The sequence below is a fragment of the Triturus cristatus genome, chromosome 5_2 (genome assembly GCF_964204655.1).
Source record: "Triturus cristatus chromosome 5_2, aTriCri1.1, whole genome shotgun sequence".
NCBI classification, from domain to species: Eukaryota; Metazoa; Chordata; class Amphibia; order Caudata; family Salamandridae; genus Triturus; species Triturus cristatus.
This window is the reverse complement of record NC_140588.1, coordinates 552,924,829-552,942,777: the sequence shown is the minus strand read 5'-3', so window position 1 is coordinate 552,942,777 and position 17,949 is coordinate 552,924,829. Positions and strand designations below refer to the sequence as shown.

General features: G+C 33.7%; 11 non-coding genes across 11 annotated transcripts; 7 read left to right on the top strand and 4 right to left on the bottom strand.

Moving 5' to 3' along the window:
* The first annotated feature begins 1,577 nt into the window (after positions 1-1,577).
* TRNAQ-CUG (transfer RNA glutamine (anticodon CUG)) lies at positions 1,578-1,649 on the top strand. Its single transcript has one exon. It is a non-coding gene; the product is annotated as a tRNA-Gln (tRNA).
* Positions 1,650-4,094: 2,445 nt separating this feature from the next.
* On the top strand, positions 4,095-4,166 carry TRNAQ-CUG (transfer RNA glutamine (anticodon CUG)). Its single transcript has one exon. It is a non-coding gene; the product is annotated as a tRNA-Gln (tRNA).
* A 2,445-nt stretch (positions 4,167-6,611) lies between these two features.
* TRNAQ-CUG (transfer RNA glutamine (anticodon CUG)) lies at positions 6,612-6,683 on the top strand. Its single transcript has one exon. It is a non-coding gene; the product is annotated as a tRNA-Gln (tRNA).
* A 2,445-nt stretch (positions 6,684-9,128) lies between these two features.
* On the top strand, positions 9,129-9,200 carry TRNAQ-CUG (transfer RNA glutamine (anticodon CUG)). Its single transcript has one exon. It is a non-coding gene; the product is annotated as a tRNA-Gln (tRNA).
* An 825-nt stretch (positions 9,201-10,025) lies between these two features.
* On the bottom strand, positions 10,026-10,097 carry TRNAQ-UUG (transfer RNA glutamine (anticodon UUG)). Its single transcript has one exon. It is a non-coding gene; the product is annotated as a tRNA-Gln (tRNA).
* Positions 10,098-11,645: 1,548 nt separating this feature from the next.
* Positions 11,646-11,717, top strand: TRNAQ-CUG (transfer RNA glutamine (anticodon CUG)). Its single transcript has one exon. It is a non-coding gene; the product is annotated as a tRNA-Gln (tRNA).
* An 825-nt stretch (positions 11,718-12,542) lies between these two features.
* Positions 12,543-12,614, bottom strand: TRNAQ-UUG (transfer RNA glutamine (anticodon UUG)). Its single transcript has one exon. It is a non-coding gene; the product is annotated as a tRNA-Gln (tRNA).
* A 1,548-nt stretch (positions 12,615-14,162) lies between these two features.
* TRNAQ-CUG (transfer RNA glutamine (anticodon CUG)) lies at positions 14,163-14,234 on the top strand. Its single transcript has one exon. It is a non-coding gene; the product is annotated as a tRNA-Gln (tRNA).
* Positions 14,235-15,059: 825 nt separating this feature from the next.
* On the bottom strand, positions 15,060-15,131 carry TRNAQ-UUG (transfer RNA glutamine (anticodon UUG)). The gene has a single exon. It is a non-coding gene; the product is annotated as a tRNA-Gln (tRNA).
* Positions 15,132-16,679: 1,548 nt separating this feature from the next.
* Positions 16,680-16,751, top strand: TRNAQ-CUG (transfer RNA glutamine (anticodon CUG)). The gene has a single exon. It is a non-coding gene; the product is annotated as a tRNA-Gln (tRNA).
* An 825-nt stretch (positions 16,752-17,576) lies between these two features.
* TRNAQ-UUG (transfer RNA glutamine (anticodon UUG)) lies at positions 17,577-17,648 on the bottom strand. Its single transcript has one exon. It is a non-coding gene; the product is annotated as a tRNA-Gln (tRNA).
* Between the last annotated feature and the right edge of the window lie 301 nt (positions 17,649-17,949).

The following is a 17,949-nucleotide window of genomic DNA, read 5'->3' as shown; positions in this document are numbered from 1 at the left end:
CAAAGTGCTAACCATTACACCATGGAACCTCCCATGTGAAAGGAGTGCAAACTGCTGCAGCAATGTGGAAATGTCAAAGTTTTTAATATTCTACTGTCAAAGAGAAACTGAATTGGATTGCTTTCCTATTCTGGTAAACTTTTGCATATTGAACTATGTTGGGGAAGGATGTTGCCCAAAAGACTCAAATAACGTTATAACTCTGTTGAACAGTGGTTTTTATGTGAGATAATATTTTTCAATGAAAGATAAGTTGCCCCCTGAGGCAAATCTCTTCTGTCAAAATGGAAAGCTCACCCTGGTACGGGAGGGTGGATGGTGTCGTGGTTAGCACTCTGGACTCTGAAAACAGGGATCTGAGTACAAATTTCAGTGGGACTTATCTGAACATTACAATTTTCTTTTCCATTCAGTTCTTAGAAGTTTTATTTGGAACAACATCACATTTACTTATAAACATGTAAAAATCAACCTGTACATATGTATCTCTGTATATATAGCTATATGTCTCTGTATATTTATAGGAACATATAAACATATAGATTATAAAAATAAATATAATTAGTGGAGGTGAAAATCATGAACAGTTGTTGCCTCTCAGCATTTGAAACATGAGTTTCTACTTCTTTCTCTTTTATATGTCCTGAAATTGAGATAGTCACTTTTTACTCATTATTGATCCAACAATACAGTTGATGTATACAAAGCATATCATATGATTTGTGAATAAAGTTCAAAAATGAGAATTTGATCAGTACCTGTCATGCCTCCGACCAAAAGCTTATATTTTACGATTGGAGATCAACTGTTGTAAATCAGCATGAAAAACATTTTCTTTTCACGATTTCCATACTAATATAAAACAACATTTTTACTAGCTGAATGAGATCATCATTTGGGTTCCTCTATGTTTGATTGAAGAAAACTTCTCATTCAAAATGTGCTATTTTCGCCTTATCAATAGCGGGAAAGCTTAAAAAAGTGATGCTGTGAATCACCCGTCTGAAATGCGTTTGAGAAAATCAGGATATGATTTTATAATGGCTAACTACTTTGTGAAGAAATTTGATGTCAAAGTATTGTAAAGTTTGTATTGATGTAACTTGTTCAAGCTGATGGACATTTTGAAAGCATTCAATAATTGACTCTTTCAACCTACTGGTGTTGGATTTGAGCTATCAATGAACAAAGATGAAGAAATGGAAAAGCTCAAGAGTAATAAAAAAAGTCCCTCCAAGGTTTCAAATCGGATCATTGGATGCAAAGTCCAAATTGCCAACCATTGCTCTATCGAGCCACCCATGCAGGAGACAGAGACATTGCTTCAGTAGTCTGGAAATGTAGACTGTTTTATTATGCTACAGGCAAAGATGAACATTGTGATATAACTTTTATATTCAGATAAACATTTGAATATTTAACACTTTTATAGAGAATATAGCTGAAAAGAATCAAATCACATTAAATCTCTATCCACTATGACCATTCAAATGAGATATCTTTTTATCAATATAAGAGAAGGACATCACTGATGCGCTCTCTTTTGTCTCAATGGAAAAGGCACTCTTGTGTGAGAGGGTTCCATGGTGTAATGGTTAGCACTCTGGACTCTGAATCCAGCGATCCGAGTTCAAATCTCGGTGGGACCTACTACAATTATGAGATTCACTGTTTAACTCATTTTTTAGAATTTGGTCTAGAAAAAACCTAATATCAATGTTTTATACTGATGCGTATGAACGCATAAGTATGTATAGATGCATACATAGCTTTATCCATCTAGATAGCTGTTAGACAATATGAACATATCAATTATTCATAAACATAAATATTGAAGCTGAACCTAGAAACTGTTCTTTCACATCCACATTGTAAACATGAGTTTATTTTCCTTTCTCATCTATATGGCCAGTAATGAGATAGTTCATTTTTGCTGATTTCTTAGCTGACAACATGCTGGACTTACACAGTGCATTTCATTGTGAATTTCTTTGAAAGTGAATTTCAGATTCACACCTTTGACATGTCTTTCAAAAGATTCAACTTTATTGGTTGTGGATTTACTGTTGAAAATCAGTGTGTAAAATCTTTGTACGTCTGAATTTCAAGATTATTATTCAAACTGCACATCTTCGGTCCCCGTAATACAAAGTTTGACTCCTCAAGTTTTGTTTTAATGAATGCTTTGCAATTAAAAAGTTCCTTGTTCCCCTTATCAATAACAGTAAGATTTTAAAAAGTAATGTCGTGCATCAGGCCCCTGTGATGAGTTTGAGAAACCAGAGTGAGTTTGTAAAATCTCTCATTATTTTGAGCCATTTAGTTTCCAGGTATTGTAAAAATTCTATTATTTGCTCACATCTAGTAAACTTTTAGAGTATAATCAATAAATTAATTTTTCACTCTACCGGTATTAGATATGTGATATTAATGAATACACTTGAAAGAAAATGATTTGGTCAAGAGTCATAAAATGGTCCAACCGAGATTTGAACTCGGATCATTGGATTCAAAGTCCAAAGTGCTAACCATTACACCATGGAACCTCCCATGTGAAAGGAGTGCAAACTGCTGCAGCAATGTGGAAATGTCAAAGTTTTTAATATTCTACTGTCAAAGAGAAACTGAATTGGATTGCTTTCCTATTCTGGTAAACTTTTGCATATTGAACTATGTTGGGGAAGGATGTTGCCCAAAAGACTCAAATAACGTTATAACTCTGTTGAACAGTGGTTTTTATGTGAGATAATATTTTTCAATGAAAGATAAGTTGCCCCCTGAGGCAAATCTCTTCTGTCAAAATGGAAAGCTCACCCTGGTACGGGAGGGTGGATGGTGTCGTGGTTAGCACTCTGGACTCTGAAAACAGGGATCTGAGTACAAATTTCAGTGGGACTTATCTGAACATTACAATTTTCTTTTCCATTCAGTTCTTAGAAGTTTTATTTGGAACAACATCACATTTACTTATAAACATGTAAAAATCAACCTGTACATATGTATCTCTGTATATATAGCTATATGTCTCTGTATATTTATAGGAACATATAAACATATAGATTATAAAAATAAATATAATTAGTGGAGGTGAAAATCATGAACAGTTGTTGCCTCTCAGCATTTGAAACATGAGTTTCTACTTCTTTCTCTTTTATATGTCCTGAAATTGAGATAGTCACTTTTTACTCATTATTGATCCAACAATACAGTTGATGTATACAAAGCATATCATATGATTTGTGAATAAAGTTCAAAAATGAGAATTTGATCAGTACCTGTCATGCCTCCGACCAAAAGCTTATATTTTACGATTGGAGATCAACTGTTGTAAATCAGCATGAAAAACATTTTCTTTTCACGATTTCCATACTAATATAAAACAACATTTTTACTAGCTGAATGAGATCATCATTTGGGTTCCTCTATGTTTGATTGAAGAAAACTTCTCATTCAAAATGTGCTATTTTCGCCTTATCAATAGCGGGAAAGCTTAAAAAAGTGATGCTGTGAATCACCCGTCTGAAATGCGTTTGAGAAAATCAGGATATGATTTTATAATGGCTAACTACTTTGTGAAGAAATTTGATGTCAAAGTATTGTAAAGTTTGTATTGATGTAACTTGTTCAAGCTGATGGACATTTTGAAAGCATTCAATAATTGACTCTTTCAACCTACTGGTGTTGGATTTGAGCTATCAATGAACAAAGATGAAGAAATGGAAAAGCTCAAGAGTAATAAAAAAAGTCCCTCCAAGGTTTCAAATCGGATCATTGGATGCAAAGTCCAAATTGCCAACCATTGCTCTATCGAGCCACCCATGCAGGAGACAGAGACATTGCTTCAGTAGTCTGGAAATGTAGACTGTTTTATTATGCTACAGGCAAAGATGAACATTGTGATATAACTTTTATATTCAGATAAACATTTGAATATTTAACACTTTTATAGAGAATATAGCTGAAAAGAATCAAATCACATTAAATCTCTATCCACTATGACCATTCAAATGAGATATCTTTTTATCAATATAAGAGAAGGACATCACTGATGCGCTCTCTTTTGTCTCAATGGAAAAGGCACTCTTGTGTGAGAGGGTTCCATGGTGTAATGGTTAGCACTCTGGACTCTGAATCCAGCGATCCGAGTTCAAATCTCGGTGGGACCTACTACAATTATGAGATTCACTGTTTAACTCATTTTTTAGAATTTGGTCTAGAAAAAACCTAATATCAATGTTTTATACTGATGCGTATGAACGCATAAGTATGTATAGATGCATACATAGCTTTATCCATCTAGATAGCTGTTAGACAATATGAACATATCAATTATTCATAAACATAAATATTGAAGCTGAACCTAGAAACTGTTCTTTCACATCCACATTGTAAACATGAGTTTATTTTCCTTTCTCATCTATATGGCCAGTAATGAGATAGTTCATTTTTGCTGATTTCTTAGCTGACAACATGCTGGACTTACACAGTGCATTTCATTGTGAATTTCTTTGAAAGTGAATTTCAGATTCACACCTTTGACATGTCTTTCAAAAGATTCAACTTTATTGGTTGTGGATTTACTGTTGAAAATCAGTGTGTAAAATCTTTGTACGTCTGAATTTCAAGATTATTATTCAAACTGCACATCTTCGGTCCCCGTAATACAAAGTTTGACTCCTCAAGTTTTGTTTTAATGAATGCTTTGCAATTAAAAAGTTCCTTGTTCCCCTTATCAATAACAGTAAGATTTTAAAAAGTAATGTCGTGCATCAGGCCCCTGTGATGAGTTTGAGAAACCAGAGTGAGTTTGTAAAATCTCTCATTATTTTGAGCCATTTAGTTTCCAGGTATTGTAAAAATTCTATTATTTGCTCACATCTAGTAAACTTTTAGAGTATAATCAATAAATTAATTTTTCACTCTACCGGTATTAGATATGTGATATTAATGAATACACTTGAAAGAAAATGATTTGGTCAAGAGTCATAAAATGGTCCCACCGAGATTTGAACTCGGATCATTGGATTCAAAGTCCAAAGTGCTAACCATTACACCATGTAACCTCCCATGTGAAAGGAGTGCAAACTGCTGCAGCAATGTGGAAATGTCAAAGTTTTTAATATTATACTGTCAAAGAGAAACTGAATTGGATTGCTTTCCTATTCTGGTAAACTTTTGCATATTGAACTATGTTGGGGAAGGATGTTGCCCAAAAGACTCAAATAACGTTATAACTCTGTTGAACAGTGGTTTTTATGTGAGATAATATTTTTCAATGAAAGATAAGTTGCCCCCTGAGGCAAATCTCTTCTGTCAAAATGGAAAGCTCACCCTGGTACGGGAGGGTGGATGGTGTCGTGGTTAGCACTCTGGACTCTGAAAACAGGGATCTGAGTACAAATTTCAGTGGGACTTATCTGAACATTACAATTTTCTTTTCCATTCAGTTCTTAGAAGTTTTATTTGGAACAACATCACATTTACTTATAAACATGTAAAAATCAACCTGTACATATGTATCTCTGTATATATAGCTATATGTCTCTGTATATTTATAGGAACATATAAACATATAGATTATAAAAATAAATATAATTAGTGGAGGTGAAAATCATGAACAGTTGTTGCCTCTCAGCATTTGAAACATGAGTTTCTACTTCTTTCTCTTTTATATGTCCTGAAATTGAGATAGTCACTTTTTACTCATTATTGATCCAACAATACAGTTGATGTATACAAAGCATATCATATGATTTGTGAATAAAGTTCAAAAATGAGAATTTGATCAGTACCTGTCATGCCTCCGACCAAAAGCTTATATTTTACGATTGGAGATCAACTGTTGTAAATCAGCATGAAAAACATTTTCTTTTCACGATTTCCATACTAATATAAAACAACATTTTTACTAGCTGAATGAGATCATCATTTGGGTTCCTCTATGTTTGATTGAAGAAAACTTCTCATTCAAAATGTGCTATTTTCGCCTTATCAATAGCGGGAAAGCTTAAAAAAGTGATGCTGTGAAGCACCCGTCTGAAATGCGTTTGAGAAAATCAGGATATGATTTTATAATGGCTAACTACTTTGTGAAGAAATTTGATGTCAAAGTATTGTAAAGTTTGTATTGATGTAACTTGTTCAAGCTGATGGACATTTTGAAAGCATTCAATAATTGACTCTTTCAACCTACTGGTGTTGGATTTGAGCTATCAATGAACAAAGATGAAGAAATGGAAAAGCTCAAGAGTAATAAAAAAAGTCCCTCCAAGGTTTCAAATCGGATCATTGGATGCAAAGTCCAAATTGCCAACCATTGCTCTATCGAGCCACCCATGCAGGAGACAGAGACATTGCTTCAGTAGTCTGGAAATGTAGACTGTTTTATTATGCTACAGGCAAAGATGAACATTGTGATATAACTTTTATATTCAGATAAACATTTGAATATTTAACACTTTTATAGAGAATATAGCTGAAAAGAATCAAATCACATTAAATCTCTATCCACTATGACCATTCAAATGAGATATCTTTTTATCAATATAAGAGAAGGACATCACTGATGCGCTCTCTTTTGTCTCAATGGAAAAGGCACTCTTGTGTGAGAGGGTTCCATGGTGTAATGGTTAGCACTCTGGACTCTGAATCCAGCGATCCGAGTTCAAATCTCGGTGGGACCTACTACAATTATGAGATTCACTGTTTAACTCATTTTTTAGAATTTGGTCTAGAAAAAACCTAATATCAATGTTTTATACTAATGCGTATGAACGCATAAGTATGTATAGATGCATACATAGCTTTATCCATCTAGATAGCTGTTAGACAATATGAACATATCAATTATTCATAAACATAAATATTGAAGCTGAACCTAGAAACTGTTCTTTCACATCCACATTGTAAACATGAGTTTATTTTCCTTTCTCATCTATATGGCCAGTAATGAGATAGTTCATTTTTGCTGATTTCTTAGCTGACAACATGCTGGACTTACACAGTGCATTTCATTGTGAATTTCTTTGAAAGTGAATTTCAGATTCACACCTTTGACATGTCTTTCAAAAGATTCAACTTTATTGGTTGTGGATTTACTGTTGAAAATCAGTGTGTAAAATCTTTGTACGTCTGAATTTCAAGATTATTATTCAAACTGCACATCTTCGGTCCCCGTAATACAAAGTTTGACTCCTCAAGTTTTGTTTTAATGAATGCTTTGCAATTAAAAAGTTCCTTGTTCCCCTTATCAATAACAGTAAGATTTTAAAAAGTAATGTCGTGCATCAGGCCCCTGTGATGAGTTTGAGAAACCAGAGTGAGTTTGTAAAATCTCTCATTATTTTGAGCCATTTAGTTTCCAGGTATTGTAAAAATTCTATTATTTGCTCACATCTAGTAAACTTTTAGAGTATAATCAATAAATTAATTTTTCACTCTACCGGTATTAGATATGTGATATTAATGAATACACTTGAAAGAAAATGATTTGGTCAAGAGTCATAAAATGGTCCCACTGAGATTTGAACTCGGATCATTGGATTCAAAGTCCAAAGTGCTAACCATTACACCATGGAACCTCCCATGTGAAAGGAGTGCAAACTGCTGCAGCAATGTGGAAATGTCAAAGTTTTTAATATTCTACTGTCAAAGAGAAACTGAATTGGATTGCTTTCCTATTCTGGTAAACTTTTGCATATTGAACTATGTTGGGGAAGGATGTTGCCCAAAAGACTCAAATAACGTTATAACTCTGTTGAACAGTGGTTTTTATGTGAGATAATATTTTTCAATGAAAGATAAGTTGCCCCCTGAGGCAAATCTCTTCTGTCAAAATGGAAAGCTCACCCTGGTACGGGAGGGTGGATGGTGTCGTGGTTAGCACTCTGGAGACTGAAAACAGGGATCTGAGTACAAATTTCAGTGGGACTTATCTGAACATTACAATTTTCTTTTCCATTCAGTTCTTAGAAGTTTTATTTGGAACAACATCACATTTACTTATAAACATGTAAAAATCAACCTGTACATATGTATCTCTGTATATATAGCTATATGTCTCTGTATATTTATAGGAACATATAAACATATAGATTATAAAAATAAATATAATTAGTGGAGGTGAAAATCATGAACAGTTGTTGCCTCTCAGCATTTGAAACATGAGTTTCTACTTCTTTCTCTTTTATATGTCCTGAAATTGAGATAGTCACTTTTTACTCATTATTGATCCAACAATACAGTTGATGTATACAAAGCATATCATATGATTTGTGAATAAAGTTCAAAAATGAGAATTTGATCAGTACCTGTCATGCCTCCGACCAAAAGCTTATATTTTACGATTGGAGATCAACTGTTGTAAATCAGCATGAAAAACATTTTCTTTTCACGATTTCCATACTAATATAAAACAACATTTTTACTAGCTGAATGAGATCATCATTTGGGTTCCTCTATGTTTGATTGAAGAAAACTTCTCATTCAAAATGTGCTATTTTCGCCTTATCAATAGCGGGAAAGCTTAAAAAAGTGATGCTGTGAATCACCCGTCTGAAATGCGTTTGAGAAAATCAGGATATGATTTTATAATGGCTAACTACTTTGTGAAGAAATTTGATGTCAAAGTATTGTAAAGTTTGTATTGATGTAACTTGTTCAAGCTGATGGACATTTTGAAAGCATTCAATAATTGACTCTTTCAACCTACTGGTGTTGGATTTGAGCTATCAATGAACAAAGATGAAGAAATGGAAAAGCTCAAGAGTAATAAAAAAAGTCCCTCCAAGGTTTCAAATCGGATCATTGGATGCAAAGTCCAAATTGCCAACCATTGCTCTATCGAGCCACCCATGCAGGAGACAGAGACATTGCTTCAGTAGTCTGGAAATGTAGACTGTTTTATTATGCTACAGGCAAAGATGAACATTGTGATATAACTTTTATATTCAGATAAACATTTGAATATTTAACACTTTTATAGAGAATATAGCTGAAAAGAATCAAATCACATTAAATCTCTATCCACTATGACCATTCAAATGAGATATCTTTTTATCAATATAAAAGAAGGACATCACTGATGCGCTCTCTTTTGTCTCAATGGAAAAGGCACTCTTGTGTGAGAGGGTTCCATGGTGTAATGGTTAGCACTCTGGACTCTGAATCCAGCGATCCGAGTTCAAATCTCGGTGGGACCTACTACAATTATGAGATTCACTGTTTAACTCATTTTTTAGAATTTGGTCTAGAAAAAACCTAATATCAATGTTTTATACTGATGCGTATGAACGCATAAGTATGTATAGATGCATACATAGCTTTATCCATCTAGATAGCTGTTAGACAATATGAACATATCAATTATTCATAAACATAAATATTGAAGCTGAACCTAGAAACTGTTCTTTCACATCCACATTGTAAACATGAGTTTATTTTCCTTTCTCATCTATATGGCCAGTAATGAGATAGTTCATTTTTGCTGATTTCTTAGCTGACAACATGCTAGACTTACACAGTGCATTTCATTGTGAATTTCTTTGAAAGTGAATTTCAGATTCACACCTTTGACATGTCTTTCAAAAGATTCAACTTTATTGGTTGTGGATTTACTGTTGAAAATCAGTGTGTAAAATCTTTGTACGTCTGAATTTCAAGATTATTATTCAAACTGCACATCTTCGGTCCCCGTAATACAAAGTTTGACTCCTCAAGTTTTGTTTTAATGAATGCTTTGCAATTAAAAAGTTCCTTGTTCCCCTTATCAATAACAGTAAGATTTTAAAAAGTAATGTCGTGCATCAGGCCCCTGTGATGAGTTTGAGAAACCAGAGTGAGTTTGTAAAATCTCTCATTATTTTGAGCCATTTAGTTTCCAGGTATTGTAAAAATTCTATTATTTGCTCACATCTAGTAAACTTTTAGAGTATAATCAATACATTAATTTTTCACCCTACCGGTATTAGATATGTGATATTAATGAATACACTTGAAAGAAAATGATTTGGTCAAGAGTCATAAAATGGTCCCACCGAGATTTGAACTCGGATCATTGGATTCAAAGTCCAAAGTGCTAACCATTACACCATGGAACCTCCCATGTGAAAGGAGTGCAAACTGCTGCAGCAATGTGGAAATGTCAAAGTTTTTAATATTCTACTGTCAAAGAGAAACTGAATTGGATTGCTTTCCTATTCTGGTAAACTTTTGCATATTGAACTATGTTGGGGAAGGATGTTGCCCAAAAGACTCAAATAACGTTATAACTCTGTTGAACAGTGGTTTTTATGTGAGATAATATTTTTCAATGAAAGATAAGTTGCCCCCTGAGGCAAATCTCTTCTGTCAAAATGGAAAGCTCACCCTGGTACGGGAGGGTGGATGGTGTCGTGGTTAGCACTCTGGAGACTGAAAACAGGGATCTGAGTACAAATTTCAGTGGGACTTATCTGAACATTACAATTTTCTTTTCCATTCAGTTCTTAGAAGTTTTATTTGGAACAACATCACATTTACTTATAAACATGTAAAAATCAACCTGTACATATGTATCTCTGTATATATAGCTATATGTCTCTGTATATTTATAGGAACATATAAACATATAGATTATAAAAATAAATATAATTAGTGGAGGTGAAAATCATGAACAGTTGTTGCCTCTCAGCATTTGAAACATGAGTTTCTACTTCTTTCTCTTTTATATGTCCTGAAATTGAGATAGTCACTTTTTACTCATTATTGATCCAACAATACAGTTGATGTATACAAAGCATATCATATGATTTGTGAATAAAGTTCAAAAATGAGAATTTGATCAGTACCTGTCATGCCTCCGACCAAAAGCTTATATTTTACGATTGGAGATCAACTGTTGTAAATCAGCATGAAAAACATTTTCTTTTCACGATTTCCATACTAATATAAAACAACATTTTTACTAGCTGAATGAGATCATCATTTGGGTTCCTCTATGTTTGATTGAAGAAAACTTCTCATTCAAAATGTGCTATTTTCGCCTTATCAATAGCGGGAAAGCTTAAAAAAGTGATGCTGTGAATCACCCGTCTGAAATGCGTTTGAGAAAATCAGGATATGATTTTATAATGGCTAACTACTTTGTGAAGAAATTTGATGTCAAAGTATTGTAAAGTTTGTATTGATGTAACTTGTTCAAGCTGATGGACATTTTGAAAGCATTCAATAATTGACTCTTTCAACCTACTGGTGTTGGATTTGAGCTATCAATGAACAAAGATGAAGAAATGGAAAAGCTCAAGAGTAATAAAAAAAGTCCCTCCAAGGTTTCAAATCGGATCATTGGATGCAAAGTCCAAATTGCCAACCATTGCTCTATCGAGCCACCCATGCAGGAGACAGAGACATTGCTTCAGTAGTCTGGAAATGTAGACTGTTTTATTATGCTACAGGCAAAGATGAACATTGTGATATAACTTTTATATTCAGATAAACATTTGAATATTTAACACTTTTATAGAGAATATAGCTGAAAAGAATCAAATCACATTAAATCTCTATCCACTATGACCATTCAAATGAGATATCTTTTTATCAATATAAGAGAAGGACATCACTGATGCGCTCTCTTTTGTCTCAATGGAAAAGGCACTCTTGTGTGAGAGGGTTCCATGGTGTAATGGTTAGCACTCTGGACTCTGAATCCAGCGATCCGAGTTCAAATCTCGGTGGGACCTACTACAATTATGAGATTCACTGTTTAACTCATTTTTTAGAATTTGGTCTAGAAAAAACCTAATATCAATGTTTTATACTGATGCGTATGAACGCATAAGTATGTATAGATGCATACATAGCTTTATCCATCTAGATAGCTGTTAGACAATATGAACATATCAATTATTCATAAACATAAATATTGAAGCTGAACCTAGAAACTGTTCTTTCACATCCACATTGTAAACATGAGTTTATTTTCCTTTATCATCTATATGGCCAGTAATGAGATAGTTCATTTTTGCTGATTTCTTAGCTGACAACATGCTGGACTTACACAGTGCATTTCATTGTGAATTTCTTTGAAAGTGAATTTCAGATTCACACCTTTGACATGTCTTTCAAAAGATTCAACTTTATTGGTTGTGGATTTACTGTTGAAAATCAGTGTGTAAAATCTTTGTACGTCTGAATTTCAAGATTATTATTCAAACTGCACATCTTCGGTCCCCGTAATACAAAGTTTGACTCCTCAAGTTTTGTTTTAATGAATGCTTTGCAATTAAAAAGTTCCTTGTTCCCCTTATCAATAACAGTAAGATTTTAAAAAGTAATGTCGTGCATCAGGCCCCTGTGATGAGTTTGAGAAACCAGAGTGAGTTTGTAAAATCTCTCATTATTTTGAGCCATTTAGTTTCCAGGTATTGTAAAAATTCTATTATTTGCTCACATCTAGTAAACTTTTAGAGTATAATCAATACATTAATTTTTCACCCTACCGGTATTAGATATGTGATATTAATGAATACACTTGAAAGAAAATGATTTGGTCAAGAGTCATAAAATGGTCCCACCGAGATTTGAACTCGGATCATTGGATTCAAAGTCCAAAGTGCTAACCATTACACCATGGAACCTCCCATGTGAAAGGAGTGCAAACTGCTGCAGCAATGTGGAAATGTCAAAGTTTTTAATATTCTACTGTCAAAGAGAAACTGAATTGGATTGCTTTCCTATTCTGGTAAACTTTTGCATATTGAACTATGTTGGGGAAGGATGTTGCCCAAAAGACTCAAATAACGTTATAACTCTGTTGAACAGTGGTTTTTATGTGAGATAATATTTTTCAATGAAAGATAAGTTGCCCCCTGAGGCAAATCTCTTCTGTCAAAATGGAAAGCTCACCCTGGTACGGGAGGGTGGATGGTGTCGTGGTTAGCACTCTGGAGACTGAAAACAGGGATCTGAGTACAAATTTCAGTGGGACTTATCTGAACATTACAATTTTCTTTTCCATTCAGTTCTTAGAAGTTTTATTTGGAACAACATCACATTTACTTATAAACATGTAAAAATCAACCTGTACATATGTATCTCTGTATATATAGCTATATGTCTCTGTATATTTATAGGAACATATAAACATATAGATTATAAAAATAAATATAATTAGTGGAGGTGAAAATCATGAACAGTTGTTGCCTCTCAGCATTTGAAACATGAGTTTCTACTTCTTTCTCTTTTATATGTCCTGAAATTGAGATAGTCACTTTTTACTCATTATTGATCCAACAATACAGTTGATGTATACAAAGCATATCATATGATTTGTGAATAAAGTTCAAAAATGAGAATTTGATCAGTACCTGTCATGCCTCCGACCAAAAGCTTATATTTTACGATTGGAGATCAACTGTTGTAAATCAGCATGAAAAACATTTTCTTTTCACGATTTCCATACTAATATAAAACAACATTTTTACTAGCTGAATGAGATCATCATTTGGGTTCCTCTATGTTTGATTGAAGAAAACTTCTCATTCAAAATGTGCTATTTTCGCCTTATCAATAGCGGGAAAGCTTAAAAAAGTGATGCTGTGAATCACCCGTCTGAAATGCGTTTGAGAAAATCAGGATATGATTTTATAATGGCTAACGACTTTGTGAAGAAATTTGATGTCAAAGTATTGTAAAGTTTGTATTGATGTAACTTGTTCAAGCTGATGGACATTTTGAAAGCATTCAATAATTGACTCTTTCAACCTACTGGTGTTGGATTTGAGCTATCAATGAACAAAGATGAAGAAATGGAAAAGCTCAAGAGTAATAAAAAAAGTCCCTCCAAGGTTTCAAATCGGATCATTGGATGCAAAGTCCAAATTGCCAACCATTGCTCTATCGAGCCACCCATGCAGGAGACAGAGACATTGCTTCAGTAGTCTGGAAATGTAGACTGTTTTATTATGCTACAGGCAAAGATGAACATTGTGATATAACTTTTATATTCAGATAAACATTTGAATATTTAACACTTTTATAGAGAATATAGCTGAAAAGAATCAAATCACATTAAATCTCTATCCACTATGACCATTCAAATGAGATATCTTTTTATCAATATAAGAGAAGGACATCACTGATGCGCTCTCTTTTGTCTCAATGGAAAAGGCACTCTTGTGTGAGAGGGTTCCATGGTGTAATGGTTAGCACTCTGGACTCTGAATCCAGCGATCCGAGTTCAAATCTCGGTGGGACCTACTACAATTATGAGATTCACTGTTTAACTCATTTTTTAGAATTTGGTCTAGAAAAAACCTAATATCAATGTTTTATACTGATGCGTATGAACGCATAAGTATGTATAGATGCATACATAGCTTTATCCATCTAGATAGCTGTTAGACAATATGAACATATCAATTATTCATAAACATAAATATTGAAGCTGAACCTAGAAACTGTTCTTTCACATCCACATTGTAAACATGAGTTTATTTTCCTTTCTCATCTATATGGCCAGTAATGAGATAGTTCATTTTTGCTGATTTCTTAGCTGACAACATGCTGGACTTACACAGTGCATTTCATTGTGAATTTCTTTGAAAGTGAATTTCAGATTCACACCTTTGACATGTCTTTCAAAAGATTCAACTTTATTGGTTGTGGATTTACTGTTGAAAATCAGTGTGTAAAATCTTTGTACGTCTGAATTTCAAGATTATTATTCAAACTGCACATCTTCGGTCCCCGTAATACAAAGTTTGACTCCTCAAGTTTTGTTTTAATGAATGCTTTGCAATTAAAAAGTTCCTTGTTCCCCTTATCAATAACAGTAAGATTTTAAAAAGTAATGTCGTGCATCAGGCCCCTGTGATGAGTTTGAGAAACCAGAGTGAGTTTGTAAAATCTCTCATTATTTTGAGCCATTTACTTTCCAGGTATTGTAAAAATTCTATTATTTGCTCACATCTAGTAAACTTTTAGAGTATAATCAATAAATTAATTTTTCACCCTACCGGTATTAGATATGTGATATTAATGAATACACTTGAAAGAAAATGATTTGGTCAAGAGTCATAAAATGGTCCCACCGAGATTTGAACTCGGATCATTGGATTCAAAGTCCAAAGTGCTAACCATTACACCATGGAACCTCCCATGTGAAAGGAGTGCAAACTGCTGCAGCAATGTGGAAATGTCAAAGTTTTTAATATTCTACTGTCAAAGAGAAACTGAATTGGATTGCTTTCCTATTCTGGTAAACTTTTGCATATTGAACTATGTTGGGGAAGGATGTTGCCCAAAAGACTCAAATAACGTTATAACTCTGTTGAACAGTGGTTTTTATGTGAGATAATATTTTTCAATGAAAGATAAGTTGCCCCCTGAGGCAAATCTCTTCTGTCAAAATGGAAAGCTCACCCTGGTACGGGAGGGTGGATGGTGTCGTGGTTAGCACTCTGGAGACTGAAAACAGGGATCTGAGTACAAATTTCAGTGGGACTTATCTGAACATTACAATTTTCTTTTCCATTCAGTTCTTAGAAGTTTTATTTGGAACAACATCACATTTACTTATAAACATGTAAAAATCAACCTGTACATATGTATCTCTGTATATATAGCTATATGTCTCTGTATATTTATAGGAACATATAAACATATAGATTATAAAAATAAATATAATTAGTGGAGGTGAAAATCATGAACAGTTGTTGCCTCTCAGCATTTGAAACATGAGTTTCTACTTCTTTCTCTTTTATATGTCCTGAAATTGAGATAGTCACTTTTTACTCATTATTGATCCAACAATACAGTTGATGTATACAAAGCATATCATATGATTTGTGAATAAAGTTCAAAAATGAGAATTTGATCAGTACCTGTCATGCCTCCGACCAAAAGCTTATATTTTACGATTGGAGATCAACTGTTGTAAATCAGCATGAAAAACATTTTCTTTTCACGATTTCCATACTAATATAAAACAACATTTTTACTAGCTGAATGAGATCATCATTTGGGTTCCTCTATGTTTGATTGAAGAAAACTTCTCATTCAAAATGTGCTATTTTCGCCTTATCAATAGCGGGAAAGCTTAAAAAAGTGATGCTGTGAATCACCCGTCTGAAATGCGTTTGAGAAAATCAGGATATGATTTTATAATGGCTAACTACTTTGTGAAGAAATTTGATGTCAAAGTATTGTAAAGTTTGTATTGATGTAACTTGTTCAAGCTGATGGACATTTTGAAAGCATTCAATAATTGACTCTTTCAACCTACTGGTGTTGGATTTGAGCTATCAATGAACAAAGATGAAGAAATGGAAAAGCTCAAGAGTAATAAAAAAAGTCCCTCCAAGGTTTCAAATCGGATCATTGGATGCAAAGTCCAAATTGCCAACCATTGCTCTATCGAGCCACCCATGCAGGAGACAGAGACATTGCTTCAGTAGTCTGGAAATGTAGACTGTTTTATTATGCTACAGGCAAAGATGAACATTGTGATATAACTTTTATATTCAGATAAACATTTGAATATTTAACACTTTTATAGAGAATATAGCTGAAAAGAATCAAATCACATTAAATCTCTATCCACTATGACCATTCAAATGAGATATCTTTTTATCAATATAAGAGAAGGACATCACTGATGCGCTCTCTTTTGTCTCAATGGAAAAGGCACTCTTGTGTGAGAGGGTTCCATGGTGTAATGGTTAGCACTCTGGACTCTGAATCCAGCGATCCGAGTTCAAATCTCGGTGGGACCTACTACAATTATGAGATTCACTGTTTAACTCATTTTTTAGAATTTGGTCTAGAAAAAACCTAATATCAATGTTTTATACTGATGCGTATGAACGCATAAGTATGTATAGATGCATACATAGCTTTATCCATCTAGATAGCTGTTAGACAATATGAACATATCAATTATTCATAAACATAAATATTGAAGCTGAACCTAGAAACTGTTCTTTCACATCCACATTGTAAACATGAGTTTATTTTCCTTTCTCATCTATATGGCCAGTAATGAGATAGTTCATTTTTGCTGATTTCTTAGCTGACAAAATGCTGGACTTACACAGTGCATTTCATTGTGAATGTCTTTAAAAGTGAATTTCAGATTCACACCTTTGACATGTCTTTCAAAAGATTCAACTTTTTTGGTTGTGGATTTACTGTTGAAAATCAGTGTGTAAAATCTTTGTACGTCTGAATTTCAAGATTATTATTCAAACTGCACATCTTCGGTCCCTGTAATACAAAGTTTGACTCCTCAAGTTTTGTTTTAATGAATGCTTTGCAATGAAAAAGTTCCTTGTTCGCCTTAACAATAACAGTAAGATTTTAAAAAGTAATGTCTTGCATCAGGCCCCTGTGATGAGTTTGAGAAACCAGAGTGAGTTTGTAAAATCTCTCATTATTTTGAGCCATTTAGTTTCCAGGTATTGTAAAATTTCTATTATTTGCTCACATCTAATAAACTTTTAGAGTATAATCAATAAATTAATTGTTCACCCTACCGGTATTAGATATGTGATATTAATGAATACACTTGAAAGAAAATGATTTGGTCAAGAGTCATAAAATGGTCCCACCGAGATTTGAACTCGGATCATTGGATTCAAAGTCCAAAGTGCTAACCATTACACCATGGAACCTCCCATGTGAAAGGAGCATAAACTGCTGCAGGAATGTGGAAATGTCAAAGTTTTTAATATTCTACTGTCAAAGAGAAACTGTATTGGATTGCTTTCCTATTCTGGTAAACTTTTGCATATTGAACTATGTTGGGGAAGGATGTTGCCCAAAAGACTCAAATAACGTTATAACTCTGTTGAACAGTGGTTTTTATGTGAGATAATATTTTTCAATGAAAGATAAGTTGCCCCCTGAGGCAAATCTCTTCTGTCAAAATGGAAAGCTCACCCTGGTACGGGAGGGTGGATGGTGTCATGGTTA